The 15,155-nt window shown below is 39.5% G+C and overlaps 1 protein-coding gene across 8 annotated transcripts in view; it reads left to right on the forward strand.

The window, feature by feature from the left end:
* Positions 1 to 15,155, forward strand: part of ATAD1 (ATPase family AAA domain containing 1) — an 86,531-nt gene that overhangs the window by 9,975 nt on the left and 61,401 nt on the right. The window contains exon 1 of one of the 8 annotated variants that reach the window (XM_058436242.1): positions 4,396 to 4,413. The exons of 5 other annotated variants lie outside the window; for them this stretch is intronic. The gene's annotated coding sequence lies outside the window, so the exon portion shown is untranslated. Of the gene's footprint in view, positions 1 to 4,395; positions 4,414 to 13,455; positions 13,523 to 13,555; positions 13,896 to 15,155 lie in introns of those variants that run through there. 2 more of the 8 variants (XM_032137454.2, XM_032137460.2) reach the window with 2 other exon arrangements.

Here is a 15,155-nt window from a genome sequence, read left to right on the forward strand (position 1 = left end):
ATAGCCAAATTATTTGTTGTATCATAGGGAATTTAACATTTATTGATAAATATGATACGAATTAAATTGTAAGGCTCTGCACTTGAGTCTCTCCCTCAAAATTGTGACTGGTACAGCATGCAGGACCCAAACTCTAGTGAAGAATAGGCTTTATGAACAACAAATTCAATAGGTATCAAAAGGGTGGTTACTAGCAAAAGGAAAATAGTTTGATCCTAAATTGTGATGAGAAATCTATAGTATCTACACTGGTCACACTACCCTTGAAGCACATATTCCATTCTAGTTTCACACTTAATTTAGTTATGTAGACTTAATCTGTGCAGCCTCACTGGCAAGAATAAGAATCGTGGATAAAAGTTCTAGGGGAAAATATTTAGGCTCAGTAAAGGGAAGACGTAACACTGAAGGGTTCTCTGAACATGGGATGACAACTGGAGCAGTTAGTGAATCCTATGTCACCAGAATGTTTAAATAAGTTCAATGACCACTTGGTGAGATAATTATGATGACAACAAACACAGTCATTTCTAAAATGTTTATGGTGTCTGTCCTAGTTCCTTTACGTAGCTTATCTCCAATCCACTCCCCAACTCTATAATGTAGATACTATCCCTTTTTTATAAATGAGAAAACCAAGGCTCAGAGAGGTTAAATAAATCACCCGAAATATGCAGTCATTAAGTGGTAAAGCTGTGATTTCATCCAGGACCTCTAATCCCACAGCAAACATTCTTTCTAATCCAAACTGCCTTTGGTCAAAGACTCAATAACATTCAGTATTCCTTTTAATCCTGAGAGTCTGTGATTTACTGAAATTACATCTTTCTAAATATAGATATAGATCTTCCCTAGCCATTTCTATCCACTGGAACAGGTATCTTTCTCAAGAAAAAAGAGGCATCATTCTTAAATTTGAAGTTGGTTCGTTACTTCTATGAGGGAAGTGCTACAAGCCAACACGTTATTTACTATGTTAATAGACAATGGAATTAATAATAAATTGGATTATGCTGAATAGGTAAGGAGTTTCTTACTCCTGAATTTACTTTCTAGAGAGTGGTATTTAAAAACCAACAAAAAAGAGGTAAAATGTTATTATTCTTGATAAAAGTAGTAAATGAAAATACAAATAGAGATAAATCTATGTCCTTACCACTCTACTCTCCCCTTAGCTAATTCTCAATTAAACATGATTCATTCAGCACCATAAGACGGGGAAAAAAATAACATGATTCATAAGAATCTATGTGAGTGTTTCAGAATTTGTTACAGTAATCTCTCACCAACTGAGAGTGGGGATGATTACGTTCCTAAAAGGTGCCATGTTAGGTAAAACCTCCATTGACAAAATTCAAGAAAATATGGAACTCGTAAGATAATAAAGCAAGAAAGTTGGTAATAAAGCAGAAAAGAATCTTCTCCTTCAGCTGTTCATGAGCTCATTTTCTGAAAAATCATGATTGGTGTGAAAGATAGGATGTATTTATATTAACCACACTTCCTTTTTCAGCTTTTGATCTGGCCCTTAACTATACTGCTATTTCATGCTGCTTGCATTTGCTTTCCCACTAGTATATCACATTTGCAAGCCTTGGCAACATTCTTAATGGTCAGCTGATCCTTCCACAAATGAAGGGCATGATTTTTCTTTAGGTCCAGTGTCCTACTGTTATTCCCCACTCAGCATATGCGGAGGGTTGGGGGTAGAGGCAACATTTGACCCTTCCTTTCATAGAATATTTCTCTACAGTATGTGATGCTGTTTGATAGCATTTTACCCACAGCAGAACTTCTTTCAAGATTGCAGTAAATTTTCTCAAACACTGCCACTGCTTTATCAACTAATATTCTAAATCCTTTGTTATTTCAACAATGTTTGCATTATCTTCACCAGGTGTAGATTCCATCTCAAGGAATCACTTTCTTTGCTCATTCATAAGAAGTAGCTCATCAAGTTTTATGAGGGGATGGCGGCAATTCAGTCACATCTTCAGACTCCACTTCTAATTTTAGTTCTCTTGCTATTTATACCACATCTGCAGTGACTTCTCCACTCAAGTCTTGAACTCCTAGAAATCATGTAGGAGGGTTGGACCAAGTTCTTCCAAACACTTGTTAATGTTAATATTTTGACCTCCCATGAATTATGAATATTCTCAATGGCATTCAGAATGGTGAATCCTGGCGGGCGAGGTGGCTCATGCCTGTAATCCCAGCACTTTGGGAGGCTGAGGTTGGTGGATCATGAGGTCAGGAGATCGAGACTATCCTGGCCAACATGGTGAAACCCTGTCTCTACTAAAATACAAAAAATTAGCTGGGCACTGTGGCGCGTGCCTGTAGTCCCAGCTACTCAGGAGGCTGCGGCAGGAGAATTGCTTGAACCGGGGAGGCAGAGGTTGCAGTGAGCCAAGATCACACCACTACACTCCAGCCTGGGAGACAGAGTGAGACTCCGTCTCAAAATAAATAAATAAATAAATAAATAAAATAATGAATCCCTTCCAGAAGTTTCTCAATTTACTTTCCCCAGATTCCCCATCAGCAGAATCACTATCTGTGGTAGCTATAGCCTTATAAAATGTATTTCTCTAGTAATAAGACTTGAAAGTTGAAGTTACTCTTTGATCCGTGGACTGCAGAATGGATGATGTGTTAGTAGGCATGTAAACAACGTTCTGCTATACATCTCCATCAGAGCTCTTGAGTGACCAGGTGCATTGTCAATGAGCAGTTAACATCTTGAAGTGAATCATTTATTTCTGAACGGTAGGTCTCAATAATGAGCTTAAAATATTCAGAAAACCATGCTGTAAAAAGATGTGCTGTCATCCCAGCTTTGTTGTTCCACTTACAAAGCACAGGCAGAGTAGATACAGAGTAACTCTTAAGGCCCTAGGATTTTCAGAATGACCAATGAGAATTAGTTTCAACTTAAAGTCATCAGTTGCATTAGCTCCTAACAAGAGAGTCAGCCTGTTTTTGAAGCTTTAAAGCCAGGCATCGACTTTTCTTCGCTAGCTTTTAAAAGTCCCAGATGGCATTTTCTTCCAATAAAAGGCTGTTTTGTCTACATTGAAAATCTGTGTTTAGTGTAGCCACCTTCATCAATGATCTTAGCTAGATCTTCTGGGTAAATTACTGCAGCTTCTCCATTAGCACTTGCTGCTTCGCCTTGCACTTACATGTTATGAAGATAGCTTCCTTCCTTAAACCTTATGAACTAACCTCTGCTAGCTTCAAATCCTTCTTCTGCAGCTTCCTTGCCTCTCTTAACCTTCACAGAATTGGAGAGGGACTTGTTCTGAATTAGGCTCTAGGAATGTGGTTGGTTAGATCTTCTACCCAGACCATCTAAAACTTTCTCCATGTCAGCCATTAGGCTGTTTTTGCTTTCTTATCATGCATGTATTCACTGGAGTAACACTTTGAATTTCCTTTAAGAACTTTTCTAGGCCAGACACAGTTGCTGATGCGTGTAATTCCAACATTTTGGAAGGCCAATATGGGAGGATGCTTGAGACCAGGAGTTTGAAACCAGCCTGGGGAATAAAATGAGACCCCATCTCTGCAAAAAATTAAAAAAAAAAATTAGCCAGGCTCAGTGGTGTGAGCCTGTAGTCCAAGCTACTTGGGAGGCTGAGGTGGGATGATTGCTTGAGCCTGGGAGTTTGAGGCCGCAGTGAGCTATGATCATGCCACTGCTCTCAAGCCTGGGCAACAGAGTAAGACCCCGTCTCTTAAAACCAATAAACGAACAAACAATAAAAAAACACTTTTCCTTTGCATTCACCACTTGGCTAATTGTCTGACTCAAGAGGCCTAGCTTTTGGTCTATTTCAGCTTTCAACATACCTTTTTTCACTAAGCTTAATCATTTCTAGCTTTTGATTTAAAGTGAGAGATGTGTGACTCTTCCTTTCACTTAAACATTTAAAGGCCACTGTAGGGTTATTAATTGGCCTAATTTCAATATTGTTGTGTCTCAGGGAAAAGCAAGCCCTGAGGAGAGGGATAGGGACAGAAGAATGACTGGTTGGTAGAGCAGTCAGAACACAACATTTATTAATTTCACTGCCTTACATGGCTGTGGTCTGTGGTGCCCAGAACAATCACAATAGTAACATCAAAGATCCACTGATCACCATAACAGATATAATAATTTAATGTTTGAAATATTGCAAGAATTACCAAAATTAGACAGAGACACAAAGTGAGTACATGCTGTTGGAAAAATGGCACTGACACACTAGCTAGATGCAGGGTTGCCACACACCTTCCATTTGTAAAAATCATAATATCTGCAAAGCACAATAAAGGGAAGCATAATAAAATGAGGTATGCCTGTATTTTCATTTCAGAGGAGGAGACCCAGAAAGGCTACCTGACATGTGACAGGCCACGGAGCTGGTACCTCTCATTGAGTACTGTCATAATTTAGAATTTCTCAAATACTGCATAAATACTGCAACATAATTTTATTAAATTATTAAATATTTAGCATTATGACATTATATAAATAGTATCATGATATTTAGTAACAGTAAATAATAGTATATTAAATACTGAATAAAACCGCCATAATCTGCATCCTGCATGCTTCAAACTACTTTGGCAGAGACTATATTTGTTCTTCAACTACCTGGCACTCTATGCTTGATACATTTCCTGTGTCGGGTTCAGAAACAGATTTTGAGAATGATAATTAAAATGAAGTATCATGGATCCCATCTTCCTGTAGAATGAGGAAGAAATGGGGTACCACTAGAGAGACTTTTAGTTGTCTTCTCTTTTTGGCCTATGAGTGTGTGTTCAGGTGCTGCAAATCCTTATGATTGATTCAACTGAAGAAATATGATCAGTCATCAAAAACAAGACAAAATACAATCACTGTATTTCATGGCTTTAGACATCACTCATTTAAACTCTTTCACCTGTTTATTTCCAAGAGTCCCAAGGAAGAGGTGAGAGAGGGACAGAAGAGGTTTCTTAAATACTAGCCTGTGAGGACATTATGATGACTATATATGGAAAGCTATTTTATGTAACATAAGTAGGATTAAGTGATGGAGGGACTGTAATGTGGAAGGTGGCACACGGTCCAGCCAGAGGTTCAAGAATATCTGGACAGGATTCTAAAGCTGCTTTTAGCCAGCTAAGAATTATTAGCATTTCTTCAGCTTTTTACAAAACACTATAGAAGAAGGAAACATGATTGGGGAGTCAGCCTCTTTGTCTACTCTCCTTTACTCTCCCCTTTTCTGATCTCTCATTAACCTGAGAACTCAGAAGGCATAAAGAAATGGGTAGGGGCATGCCTCTGGCACTGGGCCTTACTTGGGCATTCAAAGGTTTCAGAATTGCTGATATTTCAACTGAATAAGTAGCAGGCTAGAAAGTAGAAAGGTTTGTGAAAATCTATCAGGTATACTATTTTGAAGTTGAATGAGACTTTCATCCCTGCCAATTTAGTATACTTAGTTTCCTGTACTTCTATAAAACAAGTTATAGGCTTTGATTTTTTTCCCCTTTGTTGTTGCTGCTGCTGTTTTCTGGTTCCAGAAACAATGACAATAAAAGGGGAAGATGGGAGATTTTTAACATCAGCTTGCCAGTGAACTGCTTCTGGGCCCCTCTAGGTGAAAGAAGGCCTAGTAGATATTTCATCCTTAAACACATAAAATCAGCCAGCTTTGCCCTGGCCTTTGGAAGAAGTGCATTCAGTGTCTGAACAGGACATATCATTTCTTTTGCTCAGTAAAGCTCCCTCAACTTTGGGAATGTTTCTATGAATTACCCATAGTAAATTAAAAAAAAAAATGTGTTGTACTTGGCTGGGCATGGTGGCTCCTGCCTGTAATCCCAGTGCTTTGGGAGGCCAAGCTGGGAGGATTGCTTAAGCCGAGGAGTTTGAGGCTGCAGTGAGCTATGATCCAGTCACTGCACTCCAACCTGGCAACAGAACGAGACCCTGTCTCTAAAAGTTAAAAAAAAAAGTGTTGTGCTCAAATGAATTAAATGTTATATGTAGAATAACAGCTCTGATGCTGTAGTTGTCCCTGAGGTTAATAGGAAGGTTAGGATTTGTGGCCGGGTGCGGTGGCTCACGCCTGTAATCCCAGTACTTTGGGAGGCCGAGGCGGGCGGATCACGAGGTCAGGAGATCAAGACCATCCTGGCTAACACGGTGAAACCCTATCCCTACTAAAAATACAAAAAATTAGCTGGGCGTGGTGGCGGGCGCCTAGAGTCTCAGATACTTGGGAGGCTGAAACAGGAGAATGGCGTGAACCCGGGAGGTGGAGGTTGCGGTGAGCCGAGATCGCGCCACTGCACTCCAGCCTGGGCGACAGAGCAAGACTCCGTTTCAAAAAAAAAAAAGGTTAAGATTTGCAGAGAAAAGATAAGACATGCAAAGTTTTGACTTCTCAAATCTCAAGGCTTGTTCAGCGTCTGGCTTTCATCTACTAAATTATTTTTCTTGTGCAAAATCCACTCATCAATCTGAGTAAGGAAAAGTAAGCAAAAAATGAAGGAATGAAATATAGGGCAAAACTCTAACTTAAAATCAACAGCTGTAGGAGGACTTGCATTTTTATAAGATGTTTCAATCTTTAGAAATTCATAAAAGCAAAGAATGTATACTCAATAAATGACTGTTACTTGACAGATGGGAATAACAGCCAATATTAATGATGGTCTTCTCAGTGAACTGAGAAATATCCATACAGCTATTTTCATGGATCGACAAATATGTTAAACTTAATTATCTTTGGGTCGTAGGGATGAAATCTTACAGGTTTTATGTAACTATCATAAATGTTTTATAGACTACTGATCAGTAAGACTCAGCCAGAGGGGTGTATTAAGAATGGGAATGTGAGAACCAAGAGGTCAGCAGGACAGAGAGGCACAGCCTCTTCACATGTCAGAGAAGATAAACATTTCACACAAGATGCCATGGTTGAAAACTGAAGAGGTAAGGTCCTCATGCAAACACAGAGGAGATATGAAAAGATCATCGTCCTTACAGAATCTAGGAATGAGAGAATATCACCTCATTGTGTAATGAAAATAACATCTTAGGTATTACACCAGCATGTTTACTGAGCACTTGCTAAGTGCCAGGCATTGAGCTCAGCACTGTACATGTATTGTCTCATTTAATTCTTAGTGCAAGTCCATGGCATGTGTACTATTACTGTTCCCATATTAAATATAAGGAAACTGAGGCTTGAGAACATAAGTAACTTGTCCAAATTAACACAGTCAGTAAACTGTAGATCTTAAATTCAAACCCAGGTCTGTAAAGTCCACGTTCTTACACCCTATAGATACCAAGACTCCCCGATTGGACTAGTTTCTGATAGAAACATCAAGATAGGGCAATCATATAATTATCATCAGTAAAATGGTTTGAATCATATGTCATACCTTTGGACCACCTGTCTTTTCTCTCCCCTTCCCTTTTTTTTCCTCTTTAATCAGGTTAAATCTATACCTCTCCTACGTCCTAGACATCCTGTTTTCTCTTTAGTCAGGTTAAATCTTGTTAAGCCTCTCCTATGTTCTAGGTATCCTCTTTTTTCAAGATGATAATATCTTATAGGAAAATAAAGACTTCAACTATAATTCTGTGAGCTGAGTACTATGCCAGTGCTAAGCAAAGTGAATTACGGGAACTAACAGAATGGACACAGAGCTTAGTGTACTTGTGCTTACAAGATAAAAGACCTCAAATTATTCTCGTTCATTTTAGTTTCACATATGTTTCAAGGTTATCAGTTATTCTGGCTATTAGAGAAATGGGTGGGAGGAGGAAGGTTTTATGCAATCTTAATTTTTAAAATATTAAGTACCAGTACCTATTATTTTCTAAATACTTTCAAGGGCATTTTCCTAGTATTAGGTAAATGAGAGCAGGCAAGTGACCTACTTACAGCAAAAATTGCTCTAGGTTATAAAGGATGGGAAGCCAAGTGCATCCTGAAAACCACAGCATCTGGTCTTGTTTTATGCCTCATCTATCAATCTGTTGTTACAGGAATTGAGAATTAACATTTCAACTATTGTTTCTTCTATTTTAAATAATGCATTTATATCTTTGTTATTCTTACTCAATCTTTCCCACCTCCTCTCCATTTAAGAAACAATAGGCAGGGGCATTATGAAGGTCCCAATTTAATCCTAAGGAGATCACTCTTTCATCTACACCTTAAAACTTCTGCTAATGAGGCTATAGTAGGGTTAGACATCTGAGGCAATTCTGGTTTTGCTCAATCCTGATTTTTCACAGATAGTATTATTTGAACAGTACTGTATTAAAGTTAAATAAAATATTGTAGGTTGTAAATTTCCAAGTTCTAGAAAACATTTTTTGGTAGAAGTTTTTAAAAAGTACACTTGGCAATGCTGCTTGAGAAAAAGGTTACGTAGAAATGCAGACTATGGATTAGTATTACCCTGATAACACAAGAAAATTATATATAACTTCTTTTTATATACACTCATTTAAAATTATGTGTAAAGTTTAAAAACATAAAAGCATGGAAAGTAGATTTACAGCAATATGTTCTTTGAACTTTGCTGTTGTCTTTTTTTTTTTTAAGTTCTCTTCTTTTTACAGAATGGAGTTATCAGTTCATCTTTCTACTTCTTCCAATCTTTTGAAATTTTAAATTTCCATTATTTTTTCCTTGATTCTATCTTATTCTTTCTTATTTTTAGTTTTTAGTTTAGCTTTTTTTCCATTTTTTAAAAAAGTTTATGGGTACATAGTAGGTGTGTGTATCTATGGAGTACATGATATATGTTGACACAGGCATACAATGTGTTATAATCACATCAGGGTAAATGAGGTATCCATTACCTTAAGCATTTATCATTTCTTTGTTACAGACATTCCAATTATACTCTTTTAGTTATTTAAAAATGCACAATAAATTACTGTTGACTGTAGTCACCCTGCTGTGTTATCAAATACTAGATCTTATTTTTTCTATCTAACTATATTTTTGTACCCATTATCATTCTCACTTCCCTCCTACCCCCCACCACTATTCTTCCCAGCCTCTGATAACCATCATTCTATCCTTTATCTCCATGAGTTCAACTGTTTTAATTTTTAGCTCCCACAAATGAGTGAGAACATGCAAAGTTTGTCTTTCTGTGCCTGGCTTATTTCACTTAACATAATGTCCTACAGTTCTGTCCATGTTGTTGCAAATGACAGGATCTCATTTTTTTAAATGGCTGAATAGTACTCCATGTGTTCTATATTATTCTTTCTATTGGAGCTTCAAGTACAGCTTCAGGTATAGCTTCATATTCTTGTTTTACTTTTCTTTCTCCACCCATTCTACTTAATTTACCTTATCAAAATAATGGTTCATATGATTCAGAAGACATGACTTAAAAAATTAAAAAATGATAATTGAAATTATTCTTTTATGATATTTTTAAAAGAACCAAGGTAACCAAGTGAATTATACTGGCATAATTACTGTTATATAATTTTACCTATTTGTTGAAGTTCTATTCTTTCTAAATCATTGTCAAGTGAATTATTTCTAATGAGCAATGAATAGAGTCAGGTTTACTGTGTTTACTTATTCAAAGATTTCAGATTTGTTTTTCCTTCCAAAGGGGTTCTATCCTGAATCTCATCATGAGGCTTCCTTGCCTTGATTTCTTGATGTGTTCCAGCTGGGTTAATGGTTCAGCTGACCAGATAGGCCTTTTAGGCTAAGGTGGTAGAGATTTTTGCAAAAATACATCCACAGTCTTCATTCACTAGGGCAGAGTTTCTCAAAATAGGGTCCAAAACTACCTATATCCCAATCAGCTCAGATGTTTGTTTACTGATTTATTGATAGGCTTAAACAACAGAAATTTATTTCTCCCAGTTCTGGAGGCTGGGAAATCCAATATACTGGCATACACTGTGTCTGGTGAGGGTATCCTTCCTGGCTTGCAGACAGACACCTTCTTGCATCCTCACATGGCAGAGAGCCCAGATGCTTATTTTAAAATTCAGATTTCTAGGCCAAAACCTACAGTAGTTGAACGGGAGTCTCTGAAGACTGGGAGCCAGGAATCTGCATTTTGCCAAGTTGGCCAAGTTAATCTACATACAACGAAATTTGAGAACACCTAATTTTTTTTTTTTGAGAAGGAATCTCACTCTGTTGACCAGGCTGGAGTGCAGTGGCATGATCTTGGCTCACTGCAACCTCTGCCTTCCGGGTTCAAGCGATTCTCCTGCCTCAGCCTCCTAAGTAACTGGGATTACAGGCGCCCGCCACCACACCCAGCTAATTTTTGTACTTTTTTTAGTAGAAACAAGGTTTCACCATGTTGGCCGGGCTGGTCTCGAACTCCTGACCTCAGGTGATCCACCTGCCTTGGCCTCCCAAAGTGCTGGGATTACAGGCGTGAGCCACTGCGCCCAGCCGAGAACACCTAATTTAAGGAATCCTTTCTTCCCACCAGGTATCTAGTGCATTAACCTTGGTTGCAGAGCAAACTAGCTACACTCCATTTAATAACAAAAATGGAAAATTCAACACCCTGGGGGAGAACTGCCATAACTATTTTAAGAGTTATTGATACAGAAAACACACACACACAAAACCCAAAAACTTTCTAGAATAAAGTAATAATTATTTTTATATCTTGATTCTAACAAAGAGCAAAGGCCCAGAAAGTCTACAATCTGCTCTAATTTCCTGATCAATATTATATATAATGAATTATTTATTGAGCCCCTACTGTGGGCCAAATATGGTATTTTGTGTTGCCAGGGATTATATAAAGCTATCCTGGAATGAAAAGCATATGTTCACTCTGCTGTATTCTGGAAAAACCTCATTGATTTGATGATTGCTGAAAATGAATGTACTTGAAGTCTTAGGCCCAGACATGGAAGGTTTCTTAAGGATTTGCTAAATGAAAATATTAGGTCCAAAACATATAGGTGTAGGCATTTGGTTTATAGCTGAACCACTGGAAACAGAGTGAGGTGTAGCACTTTTCGGGCTTGTAGACTCTTTATGGTCAGCCTCGATGACTTTATTCAACAGTTTCCTTTCCTGTGCAATCATCCCTCAGATATTAGGCAGATGAATTGAGATTAGATGTAACCATATTGGGAACTCCATTTCATTGTAGGATTCATTTAGGACGTCTCTAGTAGAGTGACTCATGATTTGCCTGAGACTTTGTCAGCCAGTTTTATATCCCAGCAAACCTTTTAGTTTCATGCAAACTGAAACTGGGTAGGTTGGTCACCCTGGTCCTTAGAAGAGGGCAGGTGAGGCTCTTAGTTGAACCAATTTCACTCAGTAAATGAATGAAAATCCATTACTATCTTGAATTTCTCAGCTCATTTTCCTTACCAGTGGATATAATTACCCTATTGGGGCACAAAACCTGTTTCTTTCCTTTAGTGACCCTGCCCCCTTTTAGCCCTGTCAAACCATGTGCCCATGAGCCTCCCAAGCAATGATTCAACTTGGGATCATCCAAGGACCCAGTGGAGAGTCTCTTGAAAGTCTGCTGAGCACTGATAGCCTCTGTTTGTTGTTGTTGTTGTTGTTATTGTTTGTTTTTAATGAACATTGTCCTGGTCTCATAATCTTTCTGTTCTTCTCAAAGGTCTATCTCTCTAAATAATTAGTCTAGAAATCCCAAACCTAGCTTCACATCAATTTTTTTTTAAATTAGGAACGTAGGCATGCACATATATAAAGCCTTAAATACTAAAACGGCATGGGTGTATTAAATTCCATTCTGATTCCTGTCCATGAACTTAATCATAGTTTTCAACATTCATGCATCCCTTTCATCCCATCCTTTAAAGCCTTATGATTTTGGCATTTCATGGTCTTACTTTGAACTAGATTTTAAAGTTTAGCTGGTTATTAAATTACCATCTCAAAGAAAAAACGTAAAGTACAAGGTTTGAATTAGACCTATGTTCCAATGAAATTGTTGCCTTTATTTCCCAAGTATATGAACTTAGAACATTTTCTCTAAAGTTTAAGCTTTAAAATTTGCTCATTTGTAAAAACGGAGAAAATGATAGCTATTTTAGAGGATTTTGGGGGAGATATTTAGGTTATGCATGTAAAGCACATAGAAGCTTATTGCCCCACCCCAGCAGACATTCACTAGGTATTATCTTCACCACATTATTACAAGTTTGTAACTAGTAACATTCGTTAACAATCGGGCTGCAAAATTGTTATTATTATTGAGACAGGGGCTTGCTCTGTCGCCCAGGCTGGAGTGGAGTGGCTTGATCACTGCAGCCTTGATCTCCCCGGCTCAAGCGATTCTCCCACCTCAGCCTCCCAAGTAGCTGGGACTACAGACATGCGCCACCAAATCCAGCTAATTTTTAGGTGTCTTTTTTTTTTTTTGTAGGGACGATTTCTCATTATGTTGTCCAGGCTGGTCTCGAATTCCTGACCTCAAGTGATCCTCTCGCCTTGGCCTCCCAAAGTGTTGGGATTACAGGCAAAAGCCACTGCGCTGGCCAAGCTGCAGAATTCTTTAGCCATCAAAGATGATGCCTCAAGTAGAAAGGCACAAACTGCCTTCCTGAGGAACACAGGGAGAACTCTCAATACATTATAGTCTCACCGACTCTATCTGAAGGAAGTGATGCTTCTCGTATCTCAGGAGTGTCTAATGTCATCTGGCCCAACAGCAGTTTGTGTATTCAGGAGGCTCTGGCTTTCAGGTTTGCTCCCTTGGGACCTCTTGTGTCACGTCGCTCCTTCTGGAAAGGAAAAGGGGTAAAAGAAAAAGGGAAATCACCAAAATGCAAAATCTGTTACCAGATGCCCTATTCTGTCCTAACTACCGGGTCTGCTGGCGTGGGCTGCTAAATCATTTCGCGGAGAGATTGTCAGGCGCCACCCCCAGGTGTTTGTCAGCACAGAGATGGGGGAGGAGGGTGAGCTCACCCTGGAATTGAAAGGCAGGTGGTGAGGGATGAGGGGTGAGGAGTGGAGGGTGGCCATGAGCTTCTGCGTTTTGGCTAAAGTACAGACACAAAGCCGCGGCGTGAGGGTTTGCACAGTAGCGGGAAGGAGACAATGTCTTTGCTGGGTACGCAGAGCATTTCTGCACTCTCAAGAAAGCTGCCCGATTTGTCAGGGTTGCGCCCCCAGCCCGCGAAAAGGGCAGGGACTTTTTGTGATAAGCGCCTTCCCAAATGTAATGTCTGTTAAACTCAGAGCCTTAGCGAGTGCTGCTCGCAGACACGCCGGCTTCGCAGAAAGTCTCATTCCAGCAGGTAGCAGGTTAAGCAAGCATCGGGTGCGCGAATTTGCTCTCCCTCACAGTTTCTAAGCCTGGAAGCACACCCCCTCCTCGCCGGCGACCGCGGGTCGCGCATGCTCCGTGCGAGGGCGTGGGCCGCGGCTCCGCCGGAAGCGTTCTCTCCCAGGTTGCATTTCCTTCCTGTGTGAGGCCGGCTAAGGGCACTTGCTCCCGCTGTTTCTGCTCCTACGTGAGTAGCTGGTTCTCGTGGGGGCCTCGTGGGATGGTTGTCGTATCCTTCTGAGGTCTTTTAAGGACCGTCTCGGACCTGGGAACCCCCGGAGGAAAGGTCACCCCGGTCTTCTCCCACGCCCCACCTCAGTGCCGTCCCCAAGCGCCCCGCAGCCCTTAGTATCTAGAGGATTAACCTCCAAGGGCGTCCCGGGCCTCGCCTTGGCGTCCTGCCCGGCCTGGGCTCTTAGGGTCTGCTTAGCTCTTCCCCAAGACTCGTGCCATTCCCGAGGGAATCTTTGTCGGCATCCTGGTCACTGTGGGGGTTTGGGGTCGTCCCGGAAGACTTCAGAATCAGGCGAACCTAGACGAAGGCGGCTGGAATGAACCAGGTCTGATTGTCGCACAGGCGCGGCCACCACCTTGTGCAAAATCGAAGGTGGTTCATCAGGGTTGGGCACGCTTTCACAGAATATGGTGATGTTAATAATAACCTGCCCTCTTTGTGAAGATTGGCAGGCCTTCATTGTTATAGGCTGTATTCGTAGGGCCTTTATGTCTGCAAAACTGGGACTTTTGAGTTTGAGAAACCATTTGTGAAATACTGCAATGAATTAGGAGAGAAATACTACAGTGAATGCTATGCTATGAATGCTATACATGTCAATAAATTGCTCATAGACGAGATAGTATGATTTCAGTTTTCCACTCGGAAATGGGGAACTTAAAATGAAACGACCTGATACCATATTTGCCTAACAAATAACTCTAGGTTATAGTGTTTTAGGATGTTTCTTAGTTGCATACAGCACTATCATCGTATATGTACATATTTGTGTATTCATTTTGTTGAACCTAATGTTTATACAGGATTGAAATACACTCCCTGCTGTTGTGTGCACATGCAGCTTTTATTGTATGTTCGCTGTAATGGTGGTGCTGCTGTAACAGCCTTACATTGCAGATATATCAATACCAAATGAATGATACATGAGTGTACAATAAAGTATATATAGTTACAGTCTACAAAACAAGTTTCAGTTTCATTGAAGGATTTTGAAGTAATTCGAAAAGATCGACTACTATTTTACAAGTGGCCGTAGTAGACGTAAGTCTTTACTACGTTAAAAATCTCAGAATTGGGAAAGATATAAACGGGTTTTGTGCCTTGACCTTTTATGGGATTAAAAGTTGTTACTATCTTGATGACTGGGATGTGTTCATAACAGCCCTAATTTGTTCATGTAGTTCAATGAATATTCAATAGATGACAGTTTTATCACTACCAACTCTAAACAAACGAAAACGTTTTACTGGAATGCCACCGCCTTTCACAGATCAGGTTAATAAAACCCTTATCTTGTCTAAATTATTTTCCTCTGTGAGTATACCCCACGTAGTGATATAACACGTTTCAACTGCATTTTCAACTTTGTGGCTTCTTTTGCTTTCTTTATAATTAATATAATAGCCGGACAGTGTGTTCTTTGAATAGAGTGGTGATATCTTAACAATTATTGTATATCCAATATATAGTGGGTGTCATATATAGATGTTCAGTAAGTGCTAATTGAATGAATTAAGTCACTTAACATCCCTAGGCCAAAGTTTCTTCCTCCAAAATGAAGGCTTTCAATTATTTAGTTGTTAAG

This window comes from Hylobates moloch, unplaced genomic scaffold (genome assembly GCF_009828535.3).
Source record: "Hylobates moloch isolate HMO894 unplaced genomic scaffold, HMol_V3 SCAFFOLD_3, whole genome shotgun sequence".
NCBI classification, from domain to species: Eukaryota; Metazoa; Chordata; class Mammalia; order Primates; family Hylobatidae; genus Hylobates; species Hylobates moloch.